Source organism: Peromyscus eremicus, chromosome 6 (assembly GCF_949786415.1).
Source record: "Peromyscus eremicus chromosome 6, PerEre_H2_v1, whole genome shotgun sequence".
Taxonomy (NCBI): Eukaryota; Metazoa; Chordata; class Mammalia; order Rodentia; family Cricetidae; genus Peromyscus; species Peromyscus eremicus.
The window spans coordinates 60,836,674-60,851,362 of NC_081421.1; the positions used below are offsets into that span (position 1 = coordinate 60,836,674).

General features: G+C 39.7%; 1 protein-coding gene across 3 annotated transcripts in view; it reads left to right on the forward strand.

The window, feature by feature from the left end:
- Window positions 1-14,689, forward strand: part of Lrba (LPS responsive beige-like anchor protein) — a 561,905-nt gene that overhangs the window by 418,200 nt on the left and 129,016 nt on the right. The gene's annotated exons all lie outside the window — the stretch shown is intronic.

Below are 14,689 nucleotides of genomic sequence, written 5' to 3' on the forward strand. Positions count from 1 at the left end.
TGAATTCTTGTCTTGCCCTTCAGTTATATTACATTTCTCTGGGTCTACCACAGTAGGGTTACTGGTTTCTGGTGGAGACCCAGTACTGGGCTCATATTGATTATTTTTGTGCTGGTGTCTAGGCATCTGGGGTTGGGATGATTGAGGTGATTTTTGCTGTTGATAATTTGGTCTTGTCTTTGTTGGATGGGTGTTCTGTTCCGTCCTTGGATTTGGTTGTGCATGTTTGAATGTTAGGAAACTGTGAAGGTTGCAGATTGCCTGGTAGGGGTGCCTCTGCAGTTTGGTAGGTGGTAGACAATAGAGGTGGGTAAGAGGAAAGGCTGTGGACAGCTTCATGAAAGGGCTAAGGGAGTCTCCTTCACACCTGTAGATGGGGTCCCCAGGGAGTTGGAGGTGTGGTGGGAAGAGGAGATTTTGCAAGTAGATTGAAGTAAAGCAGTTAACTGTCTGGAGAGACAGGGATGGAAGGGCTGAGGGGACCCTGGGTCTCAACCAGGACTTGGAGTCCCCAGTGGATGGAGCTGAGGCGGGAGGAGGGAGGAGGGGCTCTGTGAGGAGTTGGTTCCTGGGCTGAGGGTGAGAACAGAGATCATAAAGGAGGACAGCAAGGACAGTGTGATTCACCTGTCTTGGTTTCTAACAGTGTGGCCTCTGGGATCCGGGGAGAAAGTATTTCTAGGAATAGGCAACTGACACACAGGGGTTGGAGGGGTGAGGAAGGCTGAGTCCACAGCAAGGTTTGGGGTAGTTTCTATGGAGTGCTACGGAGGAGGAGAAGGAAAGGCAGGCGGTCTGTAAGAGCACTAGGGAGGAGACTGGAGGGATTCCAGTGGCAGACAGGAAGGAGAGTGGAGACCCCTGTTCCAGTGCAGGTCAGGTGTGCTCACTGGGGATCTCAGGCAGGAAGTGCTCCTCGGTATAGGAGGCTGACACAAAGTCCCTAATTAGCATGTACCTGATTAAATTTTCACTTTTCTTCAAATACCCCATGCTGTAAAAAAGAAATCAGGAAAGGAGTGCCCAACCAAACAACTAAAAAGAACAAACAAAAGAACCAATGGTCATCTTCATCTTTCTCCTTCCTTATTTTTCTTATTGTTTTCTTCATAAATCACTTGGAATAATAATGGGTGCCCTAGAAGACTTCATAAAGACTGTATGATTACTAGCAGCATACTGACTTACAGTTCTGGGCATGGTCATTGCTACAACTACAGTAACTTCTAGTTCCCTAGCAGTCTTATTTAGAGCATCTACATGAAGAAATGGTGAGGTGTTTTGGGGTTTTGCCCTGGGGTCTCACTCTGGCCCCAAATCCTGGGCTCTTGTTGCCTTTCTGCTCTAGCCTCCCAAGTAGCTGGGACTACAGTGGAATAGCACCATAAACAACTAAACAGAAAAGGTTTCATGTAGCTAGAGTTTTCCTGCTTGGCTCACAGTCAGGACAAATCTCTCTCACCTGCCAGTCCCACAGCCGCTCAAACCCAACCAAGTAAACACAGAGACTTATATTGCTTACAAACTGTATGGCCGTGGCAGGCTTCTTGCTAACTTTTCTTACAGCTTAATTTAATCCACTTTATAAATCTATACCTTGCCACGTGGCTCGTGGCTTACCGGCATCTTCACATGCTGTTTGTCATCATGGCGGCTGGCAGTGTCTCTCTGACTCAGCCTTCCACTTCCCAGCTTTATTCTCCTCCTTGTCCCGCCTACACTTCCTGCCTAGCCAATGGCCAATCAGTGTTTTATTTATTGACTAATTAGCAACACATTTGCCATACAGAACATCCCACAGCAGTTTCAGAAGCCAAGGAACTGAAACTTGAAATGCCAAGGCGCCTGCTTAGAATTCTAATTCTTTTTCTTTTTCTTTTTCTTTTTCTTTTTTTCTCTTTTTCCCCAGACAGGGTTTCTCTGTGTAACATCCCTGGCTGTCCTGGATCTCATTTTGTAGACCAGGCTGGCCTTAAACTCAGAGACCCACCTGCCTCTGCCTCCCAAGTGCTGGGATTAAAGGTGTATGCCACCACTGCCTGGCCTATATTCTTTTCTTATAATCTATTTTAAATCTCTTATTTTTTTTTATCTCTACCTTCTCAAATGTCACTTTGTGAAGTTTTTTTAGGTCTAACATTGGTGAAGCTGACTCAGTATTCTTACCAGTGTACATATTTTCCTTCTGTACCTTGCCCCATTATGAATATCCATAATGTGATGTGCCATTGATAAATGACTCCATTTTCTATATTGATAACCAGTTAATTTGGACCCTACAACTTAATGACTTCCACGTATTAGACAAGCATTAATTTATGGTTACATATGCCATTTAGAGAGCTTCCTTCTGAAAATGGACCCTTCAAGCAGTGAGAAGGGATTTAATTTCTTCCTTCTTAAAGTGTTATGTTTTAGAAAGCATATTTAAGATTATTATAATAAGTACAAAATAAATGTCTAAGAGCACATGAAAATTACCATAATAATGTAAACATTGATATATAACATTGGATTTTTACACCGTTAGTAATAGTGTTGTTTTGTATTGGGGAGTCTTCTAGAACTACTGAAGAAAACATTCAGAGAAGAAGGAAGCAGTAAAACAGGAAGGTGTTGTGGAAGGAATCACTTTGAGTGGGTTGCAAAGTGGACTTGGCCTGATTAGTACAGCATAGATTCCCTCAAATGGCAAGTCGGGAAAATGGTTATTTTTCAAAAGGAAAGTAGAAGATAGTTCTAGTTCTTGCTTCTTTCCTGCTGGAGAGAATTGTAATATATTAGCTTGCATTCTGCTAATACTTAGAGAATAATTTTACTTAAAAAAATGCTTGTTCCTATGAAATAATGATAAAAGTCTAAATTTGTATTTCTGTAAACACAACATTCTTATGGGATTTGAATAAAGCAGGCTTTTGTTTTTATCATGATTTGCCACTTTTCAAGTTGGTGATCATTTACATTTCTGTGTATCCTTTGAATCCATTTCATGCCTAGCCTCTCAGTGATACCTTTTATTCTACTTGAGTAAACAGTGCAGGGCAGTTCTGTAAGTTGGCTTCTGGTAGCACTTTCTGATAGAAATATATTGTAAGCCACATACATTAATATTAATTGTATTATAGTCTAATTTCAAAGACAAAAAACCCATGAAATTGTTTCAATAATATGTCTTAGCCTAAAAGTCAAAATATTTTAACATATAATTAATACAAAATTGTTAATTAGCTCTTTTATTTTTTTAATCCTGTCTTTAAGATATATAAGGTATTTTACATTTCCAATACATGTCTGTTCACAGTAGCCACATTTAAAATGTTCAAGAACCACTGTATTTAGCCACTGTCCTGAGCAGCACGGATTAGAACATTGGTTTATAATCACACAAAAAGCTAGTTTTCTGCCTATGTAGAGCAACATGTCTACATTATCTTTGTATAACAGTGTTTCTTGTGTGTATTCCATCTAAGTGTGACTTGGCCCACAGTAGCAGCAATGTGTAGCATTGAGGACTGAGATAGAAAGTGTTAAAGTGGGTATTTACATCACCACTGTGATGTAGAGGTGTGACGGGGGTGGGTGGTGGGTGCGAGGGTGGGGGCGAGTGGGGGGGAGTAGTGGTAGAGAACTCTTGCTTAACACTTTTTAAGATCCTGGATTCCCCCAGTACCACAAAATAATAGTAATTCCGTATTTTTGTCTTACATATTCATTTGAATTTAGGAACTGAGATGCAGAACTATTTACCCTCTTCAGCTTTTGGGTTTGTAGTGAATGGTCCTCCCCACTCTGCCACTAGAGCAGTGCCATTACAGGCCGAGCCACCAGGCCTGGCACTGTCTTCAGCTTTAATGTTGAATTATTATGACCAGATTTTGTGGAAGAAATAACAGACTCATAAAGGTTCGTAGACAATCATATCTAAGCACAAGGCAGATGCCTAAGCTCTTAACTAAGCTGATGTTGACACTGAGTTCCCTTCTCCGAAGTAGCCCACTCCTTTCTGAAGCCCTTCCTGTAGGTAGGTCTAGTCCAGTGGTTAAGTGCCCTCTCTTACTCCTATTTAAAGTCTAGCATCTATCCTATAGAAACGATTGGCAGAATTAGAGAGGAAAGGAGTCACAGTTGTCACTTTGGGTCATTGCTCTGCAATGAAGGTGGCGGTAAATGGATCTGAAATAAACAATATCAGAGGAGCACATTTTATGAGAAATTGAGACTTAATATAATTATGCTATTAAACTATAACCTGTGCTAAAAGAAACTGGAATAAAGTATTTGGAAGAATCCTGACACAGCATTTACTTTTTTAAAGTTATTCTTAAGTTGAGTTCATCTACCCTTGGGCTCTGGTTGTAATGAAATCACAAATGTAACACCACTCTTGCCTTCAGTGATCTCTTGTTTTAGAGAAGTTTCTAGTAACCAAACAGGCTCCAGCAAATGAGTGTAAGTTGTTATGCCCACATCTAAAGGACCCCCCAAAAGACCACCACAGAGACCTAATCCCATATGTAAAAGCAAAGAGCCTTTATTTCAAGCTTGGAGATTGAAGGCAGTGGTAAGAGCAGAGAGGGGTTTTCATCATAGCAGAGGTTGGGGTGAGGGGATTTCCAGAGTGCAGGACCTTGATTGGCTGACATTTGGCTAGGGGTGCTGGGAATGTTTGGAATGTTGGGTACTTCCCCTTAGATGCAAGCCCTCCCTGGATGGGGTCAGCTCCTGGCTTCTGGATCCCTGTGTTGCCTGCCAGTAAGCCTGTCACAGCAGCTGTGTCAGGGCCTCTAAGCCTGTCATGGCAGCTGTGTGGTCAAGCTGTTTTGTGCTCTCTCACATAAATGATGATCTTTGAGCTCATTGACAAGCGCCACCTGATATAGAAGAGAGAGGCATGGGGGGCCTTATGCTTTACTAAGGAGATGGGACTGCATCCTAGGAAGAGGGTGGGGACATTGGCCAGGTTTGAAGAATAGGAATGACAAGAACGGATTTTTGTGGTTTTAAGATAGTGTGATTAGTGTTGGTATTTGCTATCACACTATAGGCAAGAGAGGATGCAGTGCACAGGTTTCTTAAGTAGTTAGGTGAGAGACGGAAGACAAGCTAAGTGGGTTACAGAAGTGTGGGTAAACATCGACAAAGAGGGACTGATGGAAGAGAGAAAACAAAAAGTACTAAATTTGACTTGGGCAAGTGATGCAGAGAACATAGAAGAAAAGCAACTTGGTTCAATATTTAGCTCCCCATCTTCAGCTGAAAACTTGTGTTGAGAATTAAATTAACATCCACTAAAGCATGTTTAGTTGTGTTAGCTTTCACTGACAATTTACCATAGGTTATACAACTCACCAGATGAAAAGAGTAGGTTTGCATTGAACTATTTTTAATGTAAGTTAGATTATAATAAGGTAAACAACTGGCAAGGGAATGCCCTGGCAATGACTTCATACACTAAGGAGTTTTGAGTTGAATCTTTTTTTCCCTCTTTTTCCCTTAGTTTTTCAAGACAGGGTTTCTCTGTGTAACAGTCCTGGTTGTTCTAGAAATCAGTCTGTAGACCAGGCTGGCCTTGAACTCACAGGAATCTTCCTGTCTCTGCCTCCTGAGTGCTGGGATTAAAAAGCCACCACAGCCTGGCTTTGAGTTGTACCTTAAAGATTCAAGGGAGATTAACAGAACTCCCAAATTTATGTCTCTAGCTTATACATTTCTTCTTCTACCCGACTCTTTCTTCAGTAATTCATTTTCAATACATAAAATAGATCATAAATTTAATATCTCCACAACTAAATTCCTGCTCTTCATTCCTTTAAACCCACTCCTCTCAAAATAGTTCATGCTAGCAGACTGTTTCCCATTTGGGAGAATAAGCTGAAACCCTTACAGGGTAAGACCCTATCTACCCTGCCCCCACCAATCCTCTTGTCTCTTAACTTCTTGCTTTTTCTTTCTCCTTTGTTCACTCTGTTTTTAGCCAGGCAGCATCATGTTGCTCTTAAAGGTCTCTAAGTATTCCTCATCCTGGTAACTTGGTTTCTCTTTCCTCTTCCTCCCAGTGTTCTCTGTGCGCATCCCTTACTCTTCCAGGTCTTTGCTCAAATGCTATCTTTTTGGTAAAGCTCTTCCTTGTTAAAGTTTCATTCCTCACTCCTTTTACTTTTACTTACTTCCTGATCTCATTTTTCTTCATGCCACTCACAAGCTGACATCCATGTCTTGTACTTATTGTATATTTATTATGTTTCACCACATTGGAATGCTAGCTCCATGAAGGGATGAATTTGGAACTATTTCATCCATTGGCTTATCCCTAGAGCTTAGAGTAGTACCTGGAACATATTAGGCATTCAATCAAATATTTATTAAATTAATGATTTGGGGCCAGTGAGATTGATCAGCAGGTCAAGGTGCTTGCCACCAAGTCTGGTGACCAGAGTTCAATGCCTGAAACTCATGGGATAGAAGGAGAGAACCAACTCCTGTAAATTGTCCTCAGACTTCCACACATGCACCATGGCACACAGGTAGGCATGCACATATGCCTACCACATATATGAACAAATGCACACATGAATGAATAAGAATAAAAATAAAAAAAATTCATGATTTGATGAAATGAGGATTATTTTGGATGAGGGAAATGACATGAACTTGAAGGGAACACATGTAGTAGCATATTATGGGAAAGTTTGTGAGTTTAAGAAACATTGGAAAAGAGATTCTGAAAGGCAGTTCCAGTGGGAGGACCTTCAGTAACAGTACAACAGTTATTTAACTTAATTCTACATGCCTATTCAGAAATTTTTTTAGTGGATAACCAGCCAGTAAACATCTTTGACTTTACAATCCTGATTTCTGTCATGGCTGCTCAGGTCTATCATGTAGCACAAAAGCCACTGTAGATAAGATGGGAGTAAGTGTGGCTGCTTCAGGGAAATAACATCAAAATATGTTGGATCGTATTTGGTCCATAAGCTGTAGTGTGATATAACCTGCTATGATTTAATGATGGTAATTTCGAGATTTATTTATTTATTTTTTACATTGAACAATGTTTTTTTGAGCAATGAAGGGATTCAAGAGCTAGGAAGCACCCTGGTGGAAAGGCGATTCAGATAGCTCTACCCAGCAACCTGGAAGGCAAATTTATTTAATTTTAATTTTTTTATTAATTTATTTATTTATTGTACATTGGTGTTTTTGTCTGTGTTAGGGTGTCATTTCCCTGGAACTGGAGTTGCAGACAGTGGTCAGCTGCCATGTGGGTGCTGGGAATTGAACCCGGGTCCTCTGGAAGAACAGTCAGTGCTCTTAACCACTAGGCCATTTCTCCAGCATCCCCCCCCCCTTTTTTTTTCCAAGACAGGGTTTCTCTGTATAGCTTTGCGCCTTTCCTGGAACTCGCTTTGGAGACCAGGCTGGCTTTGAACTCACAGAGATCCTCCTGTCTCTCCCTCCCCAGTGCTGGGATTAAAGGCGTGCGCCACCACCGCCGCCGCCACCACCACCACCACCACCCGGCTAATTTTAATTTTTAATAATTCTTTTGTAAATGTATCTTAATTGAAATAAAATTACATCACTTTCTTCCATCCCTTTTCTCCCTCCAGCCCCTCCCAGCAACCGTTTCTTGACACCCTCCCATGTCTCTCTCCCACTCTCAAGTTAAAAGCTTTTTTCTTTTATTATTATTATTATGTACATATGTGTGTGTACAAATACACACACCCACACACACCCTGCTGAGTTTGTGTAGTTTGATGTGTATGGCTTCAAAGCTGACCACTCTGCATTGGACAACCAATAAGGAGGCTCATCCTTGGGAGAGACTAATTCTCTTTCTCTCAGCAGTTTTTATTGCCTATAGTTCTTGGTCTAGGTGTGGAACCCTAAGAAAATGTCCCCATTCCATGTTAACATGTTCTTTGATATTGCCACTGTTCTGATCTTGTTTATGCAGCCACTTCTAGCAGAAACTGTTTCACAGCAGATTCCCTGGTATTTTGGCTCTTATAGTCTTACCACCCCCTCTTCTGTTATGAGAATCTATGCATCTTTCTGAGCCAAAGATGCAGGAGCTGTGATGTAGATGTATTCATTGGGGCCAGGATCCCTATGATCTATCTGTTGACTTCTACATTGTGTCCAATTATAGTTTTCTGTAGAAAAGAAGTAGATTCTATTCTAAAGTCCGTGACATCATAGCTCCAGGAAAGCTAGCTAGGTTTTCACTACCAGTCATGATTTCTCCAGATTTTTTTTGAATAGGAATATAACGTAAAATTTCCTTTTTTAAAAAAATGATTTACTTTTTTAAAAAAAATATGTGCATTGGTGTTTTGTCTTACATGTATGTCTGTGTGAGGGTATCAGATTCCCTGGAACTGTTACAGACAGTTGGGAGCTGCCATGAGGTGGTAGGAAATCCTGCTCCTCTGGAAAAGCAGCCAGTGCCCTTAACCACTGAGCCTTTCTCCAGCCCTGATGTAAAATTTTCTATGACAGCTTTGGCAGAAGTGTGGGAAGTAGATGTAAGGGGAGGGTGGGAGCTGTGAGTAAGGGGATGTGTTTGTGGGCTCCTGGAGCTAGTTACAAGAAAAGCTGGTAAGAACCTCAACCAGTTTTAAAGCTAAGGGGATGATGTCAAAGGGTTGTGGGGACAGGAAAACAGGAAGGTTTTCTAGGAGTAAATGAAGAGCCTGGGAAAGACAGTTTGAAAACCTCAGGAGAGCAAAAGGCTTCCAGTCAACCAGGTGTGTGCTACACTTGGAATGAGGCCAGTACCTTCTTTGGGGGAACTGAGAGTTTTGCCTATAACTTGGAATTAAATTTTGTATGCTAACAGAGTTGTAGAAAAACTGTAGATAATGAAATTTTAACAAGTTTTATAATCAGTGCTGATTCCATTTTTATTGTTACAGCCTTACGTATATCCATGTGGTGTCTCATCAGTCTATATCGTTATTCTTATATATTCCATTTTAAAACTTCTTAATAATTATGTATTGTTAGTGATTAATATGAAATCTATATTATGAAATTAAGCAGAAAAAAGAAATTAAGCAGAATAATAAATTCCACACATTCAGTAAATATAATGCAATTGAGTCCCAAATTACTAAAAAATATATTTTTAAATAAATAAGCACAAAAATGTTACATGAATTAATTTTAACCCTAGGTCTGAAACTTTTAGCCATCTATATCTATACCTATATCTATATATCTTTAAAATGAGATGTAAATAGTTTTGCGGTAGTTTTATTTTATCTTGTGAGGTTTGTAAAGCATGAGGCCTTTGGCTTACCATCTGTTGCCTCAGTGGACTCTGGGAAGCAAACTCAGTGGCCCATGCCAGTGAGGCTGTCCCCAGCCTCTGTGTTTTCTTTAACAGCAGTTGCTATATTATTAATGCCCATTATCTCTTCCCGAATTATAATCTCCCTGAAGATAGCAGTCTAGAACAACAGAAGACTTAATGGAAATATATAGTCCAAATATGGAAGTGGAAAATGTGTTGAAAGCAAGAGTGAACTATAAGCTATTGGGGTTATTTATGTTAAGCCCTACATGACAAGTTAAGTCATTGCTAATAAAAAATAATAAATTTCTTAATGTGATGGTTATTTAGTAAGAAATATTAATTCTCAGATATTGTTGTGAGTATACTTTCTTTTAAAAGTGAATTTTGTTAGGTGTTCTCAGAATTACGTTGAAGACTTTTATAAGTGAGTGTAGTTCAGTGAATGCTCTCTTGTATTAAAAATTTAGTGCATCTGTAATTTGGGATTTTTAAAATTGAGGGTCATATTAACGATAATATTTACACATAGAATTTTGTGCTATAGGAACTTCATACAAATCCTGCATTTTAGAAATGACAAGTGAGGTGAATAAGGTCAAGAAATTAAATTATTTAAGAGCATGTGACAGTAAATTAAGTAGACAAGACTCAAACCCAATTATTCTTTCCACTATATCAGATTGAAATAGCTTATCTATTACCTATTTGCTTGTAACTCATGATTTTTTTAATGCATTTGAAATCATAGTCTTTTATGGTACTTACTAGGTCCATGTAGAAGTTCTAGAGATTATTTTTTCTACTTCAACTTTAAAAAATACTGTTTTTATTTTAGTGAAGAAAGCAATGTATGTAATATATAAAGATGATGTTTTATCTAAATAAAAAGAATTAAGTTTAAACCTCAATTTGAAAACTTTCATTTAATTTGAGTTATAAATGTTAATATAGTATACTTTACTCGAGTATTCAAAACTTTTTATTTGTGGGATAATAAAATTAACTTTTAAGTTTATATGTATTAGAATATAAACATTTTTTTCATGTCCTGTTGCTCATCAGCTTTTTTTTTTTTTAAGAAAGCTTTAGGTTTCCATATCATAAAGTATATCATATTGTCCAGTAGTGAAGATCTAAAAATTTGCTTTCCTGTCTCTTCACTTTCAGTGTCCTGTTCCCTAAGTAAACTATAGTGCTACATTTGAACATTTGAATTGTCAAGGTTTCATACTTGAATGAGTCACTGTAAACTTGTATTCTGAAGCAGCAGCATCTTTGCTTTGGCCTTTTTTTGGGGGGGGTCTCATTTCTTTAGATTAATGCATTGGCATTTATGTGTTTGCCCAGATGGAGGGGAGCGATGGTTTTAGTTCAGTGGAGAGAATTGGTGGCTAATGAAGGGAGAGTCACCCAGCCTGGCTGCACAGGCCGTTCCTATCAGTGGGGATTGTACCTTCAGGAAGAAAACTAAAGCATATGTGTGGTCACAACCAATCCTTGTCATCATGCATGAAAGCCTTGGGATTTGTGATCAAAGCAATGGGCTTACCCTGAATTGTGGTATAACCTCTGTTTGAACCTATCACGTTTTTGTTTTAGGAGATGATACACTAAAAGTTTGACCATGTCACCTGCCTCTAAAGCCTACTGCCTAATTAACTGATAGGAATGACTCTTATTGTCAGCAAGCCGAAGGGAAACATGGACTGTAAATATATCTGTCTTCTGTCGGTGTTATTTACTTGTCATTTCCCACTGATGTTTAAAGAATTGCTGGACATATGTTTTCTATCCAGAGCTGAGTGTTCTGTTCAGAGGAATATAAAACATACTCCACTTTGTAAGTGTGCATTTAAAGTACCAGAAAGACATAAGCTTTGACTCTGCTACTAAATTTCATCTGTCAGAGAAGATAATTTTGAATAGTAATATTTGATATTATATCACTGCATGATTCTTAGGGAAATGCTGTTTTCAAAAGGGAACTGTGCTAAGATCCCTGAGTGCCGTCATCATCCTTAATAATGCTTTGGCTTTATGATATGTGCTTCTTTGGTTTATATTGATGTTTTTATTAAGTTCATGTTTGTTTCATAATAAGAGGGGATTCAACTTTCATCAACTTACGGTATTTTCCTTATCTTGAGATTACAGTATGTTTTAACAGTGTATGTTCCCCTCTTTGTAATTTAATTGTGCTTTTTTGATTATGTCCTTCACACTGTATATAAAACCTTCATAATATCTCTTCAGTGTTAGTTTCTTGGGAAGACTTCTATTTAAACTTGTGTTGTTTTTAAATGTCCCTGATAGAACAATTTTTTTCTCAGTTTTCATGGAAAAGGGATAGTTAAGGCTTTAGACCTGGGCATTTAGGGTTTCTCATACTGTCCTTATTCTTTCTACTATTTTCAACTCGGTTTATAAACCAATTGAATTTTCCTCTTTGATCATTAAGAATAAATGATATATACATGTCAATCTCTGTACCTCTTCTTAAGATACCTTCCTTATCAGGAATGCCCTTGTCTTTCCCTTTGCTATTTTTTTTTAAGTTTAAATACCATATTTCTTTATTTTTGTGGGTTTGTGTGTGTGTGTGTGTGTGTGTGTGCGTGCGCGCGCGCGCACGCGCGCTCATGTTTATGAGTGCAGGTGCACATGTACCACAACATACATGGAAGGACCAGAGGACAACCTCTGATGTCTATCCTCCTTTCCCCATTGTTTGAATAGGGCCTTTTTGTGGTTAGCTACTGACTGTTTGAGGCCCCCTGGCCCAGAGGCTCCCAGGGAGTCTCCTGTCTCCATCTCCATCTCTCTGTGTCTGAGCACTAGGCTTACAGACATGTCCCACGGTGGCAGGCTTTACGTAGGGCCTGCGGCTCCAGGCTCAGGTCCTTGTGTTTGCACAGCAAGCTCTTCCCCTAACCCTCAATCCTGTTTCCCTTCCAGCTGCTCATTTCACAGATTTTTACTCAGTGCCCAACACGTTGTACACCATATATGGGCTGGAGTATGTAGCCAAGAACAAATTACTTAGAGTCCACCTCTTTCCAGTGTCTTCTGTTTAGAGAAAAATACAAACATAAACAGACTACAGAACTCTGTGCTAGAAAACTATTGCAGTGTGTTCTTTTATCTACAGCCCTCTGTGACCACTATAACTTTTAGGCTTCATTTTCTCCTTTGAATTCTGAATGCTGTTTGTTTCTACAACCACTTTTGTCTTAATAAATGAACCTTGTTTGGTTTGTTTGTTTGTTTTTTTTTTTTTTTTTTTTTTGAGACAGGGTTTCTCGGTATAACAGCACTGGTCCCCTGGAACTCACTCTGTAGACCAGGCTGGTCTGGAACTCACAGAGATCCACCTACCTCTGCCTCCCAAGTGCTAGAAATAAAGGCATGCGCCACCACCACCTAGCTGATCTGTGTTTTACATGGACAAAAACCACTCTTCTTTCTCTGGTGAAACCTTGACACAGTTATCTCTAAAGGTTAAGAACTGAATAATCATTTTTGGAGTTATATGGTGCATCACCTTTTTTATCTACCCAAGGCTTAAATAATCAACCAAAAAGAACTTACTCATCTGTAATCGGAACACTTGAGAGGTGAAACCATGAGGATAGCCATGAGTTCAGGGACAGCCTGAGCTGCATAGTAAATTCCAGGATAGCCTGGGCTACAGTGTAAACCCTTGTGTCAGAAAAAGTCAGAAAAAGTAAAAAACAAAACAAAACAAAAATTACTTTTGAATCTAACCTCTATTCATGTCAGGGTGGTGGAAAATTCATCCGAAATCATTAGAATGGTAGGGAAAGTCCTTCCATTTCTTAAAGCTTGATGAGAATCCAGATTTAGGGAGTGCCTAGAAAATTGGCTTTTCTGCCTTCCATCCATTCAGCTTTTTAGTCGTGTTCTTAGAATAACGTGTGCCGTCTTTTGGATGCAGTCATCTTTGCCTCATACCATGTCTTGTTCCTGCCCCATCCTTCCCTCCCTTCTCCTTCCCTCCATACCTCACCTCCCCATATACTCTTGTTCCTGCCCCATCCTACCCTCCCTTCTCCTTCCCTCCATACCTCACCTCCCCATATACTCTTGTTCCTGCCCCATCCTTCCCTCCCTTCTCCTTCCCTCCATACCTCACCTCCCCATATACTCTTGTTCCTGCCCCATCCTTCCCTCCCTTCTCCTTCCCTCCATACCTCACCTCCCCATATACTCTTGTTCCTGCCCCATCCTTCCCTCCCTTCTCCGTCCCTCCATACCTCACCTCCCCATATACTCTTGTTCCTGCCCCATCCTTCCCTCCCTTCTCCTTCCCTCCAGGCCAAATAAAGCTGACCATAGGTTTTAAGAAACATGTTCCATTAATCTTTGGGACAATCATATAACTACCTCTTCTTTAATTTCTGTCTCACTTGATCAGTCGGTTTGGTGTGTGTCAGGATACGGTTGTGTGTGTGTGTGTGTTTGTGTGTGTGTGTGTGCGTGCTTGTGTGTGTGTGTGTGTGTGTGTTTGTGTGTGTGTGTGTGTGTGTGCGCGTGCGTGTGTGTGTGTGTGTGTGTGTGTGTGTGTGTGTGTGTGTTATGTGAGTAGAGGGGAATATGTTCCATGCTGCACATGTGGAGGTAAGAGGAGACCTTTTAAGAGTTGGTTCTTTCTTGCCACTGTGGATCCCTGGGGAGGTCAAACTCTGGTCCTTGGGCTTGTGTGATGGGAACATTTACTGCTCAGCTAGCCATCTTGGACAGTTGTTTTTAAGGACAAAGTTTTACTATATAGCCTAGACTGGCCTCCACCTTACTATGTAATCTAGGTAGCCTTAACTCCCTGGTGACCCGCCTTTCTCCTGTCAGTTCTCTGAGTGCTGCAGTTCCAGGCACGTGCCACCATGCCTGCCTTACTTTCATTCACTCATTTCTAAGATGGAGCCACTAGCTCACCTTATGAAGCTATTATGAGGAGGAAATATGGTAAAGTTTATTAGAAATCTAAGCTCGTTACCCAAACCATGCAAGAAATGTTAGCTTTATACAAGTATATTATTATTCTTTCCTACATGAAATAACGTGCACTTGTCTTTATTTTTTACTTATTTATTTATTTATTTTTTCGTCAATTAGATATTAGAGTTACAGGCATGGCTTCCAAAGAAATCTTAAAATTTTGTGTGTGAGAGCTATTTAATTTAAGATTAAACTTTTTAAACGAGATTCTTCTTTTAAAAATTAAATAAATAAACGTTCATTTTAAAAGTCTTTCTAGTCTAATGATCATGGAGTTGTGGGGCACTTGAAGGAGAAGCTCATTTTACCCTGTGTAGTTAATTATCAGGATTGTAAACAAAAGATGTGCAATTCAAAGTCAAGCTGCAT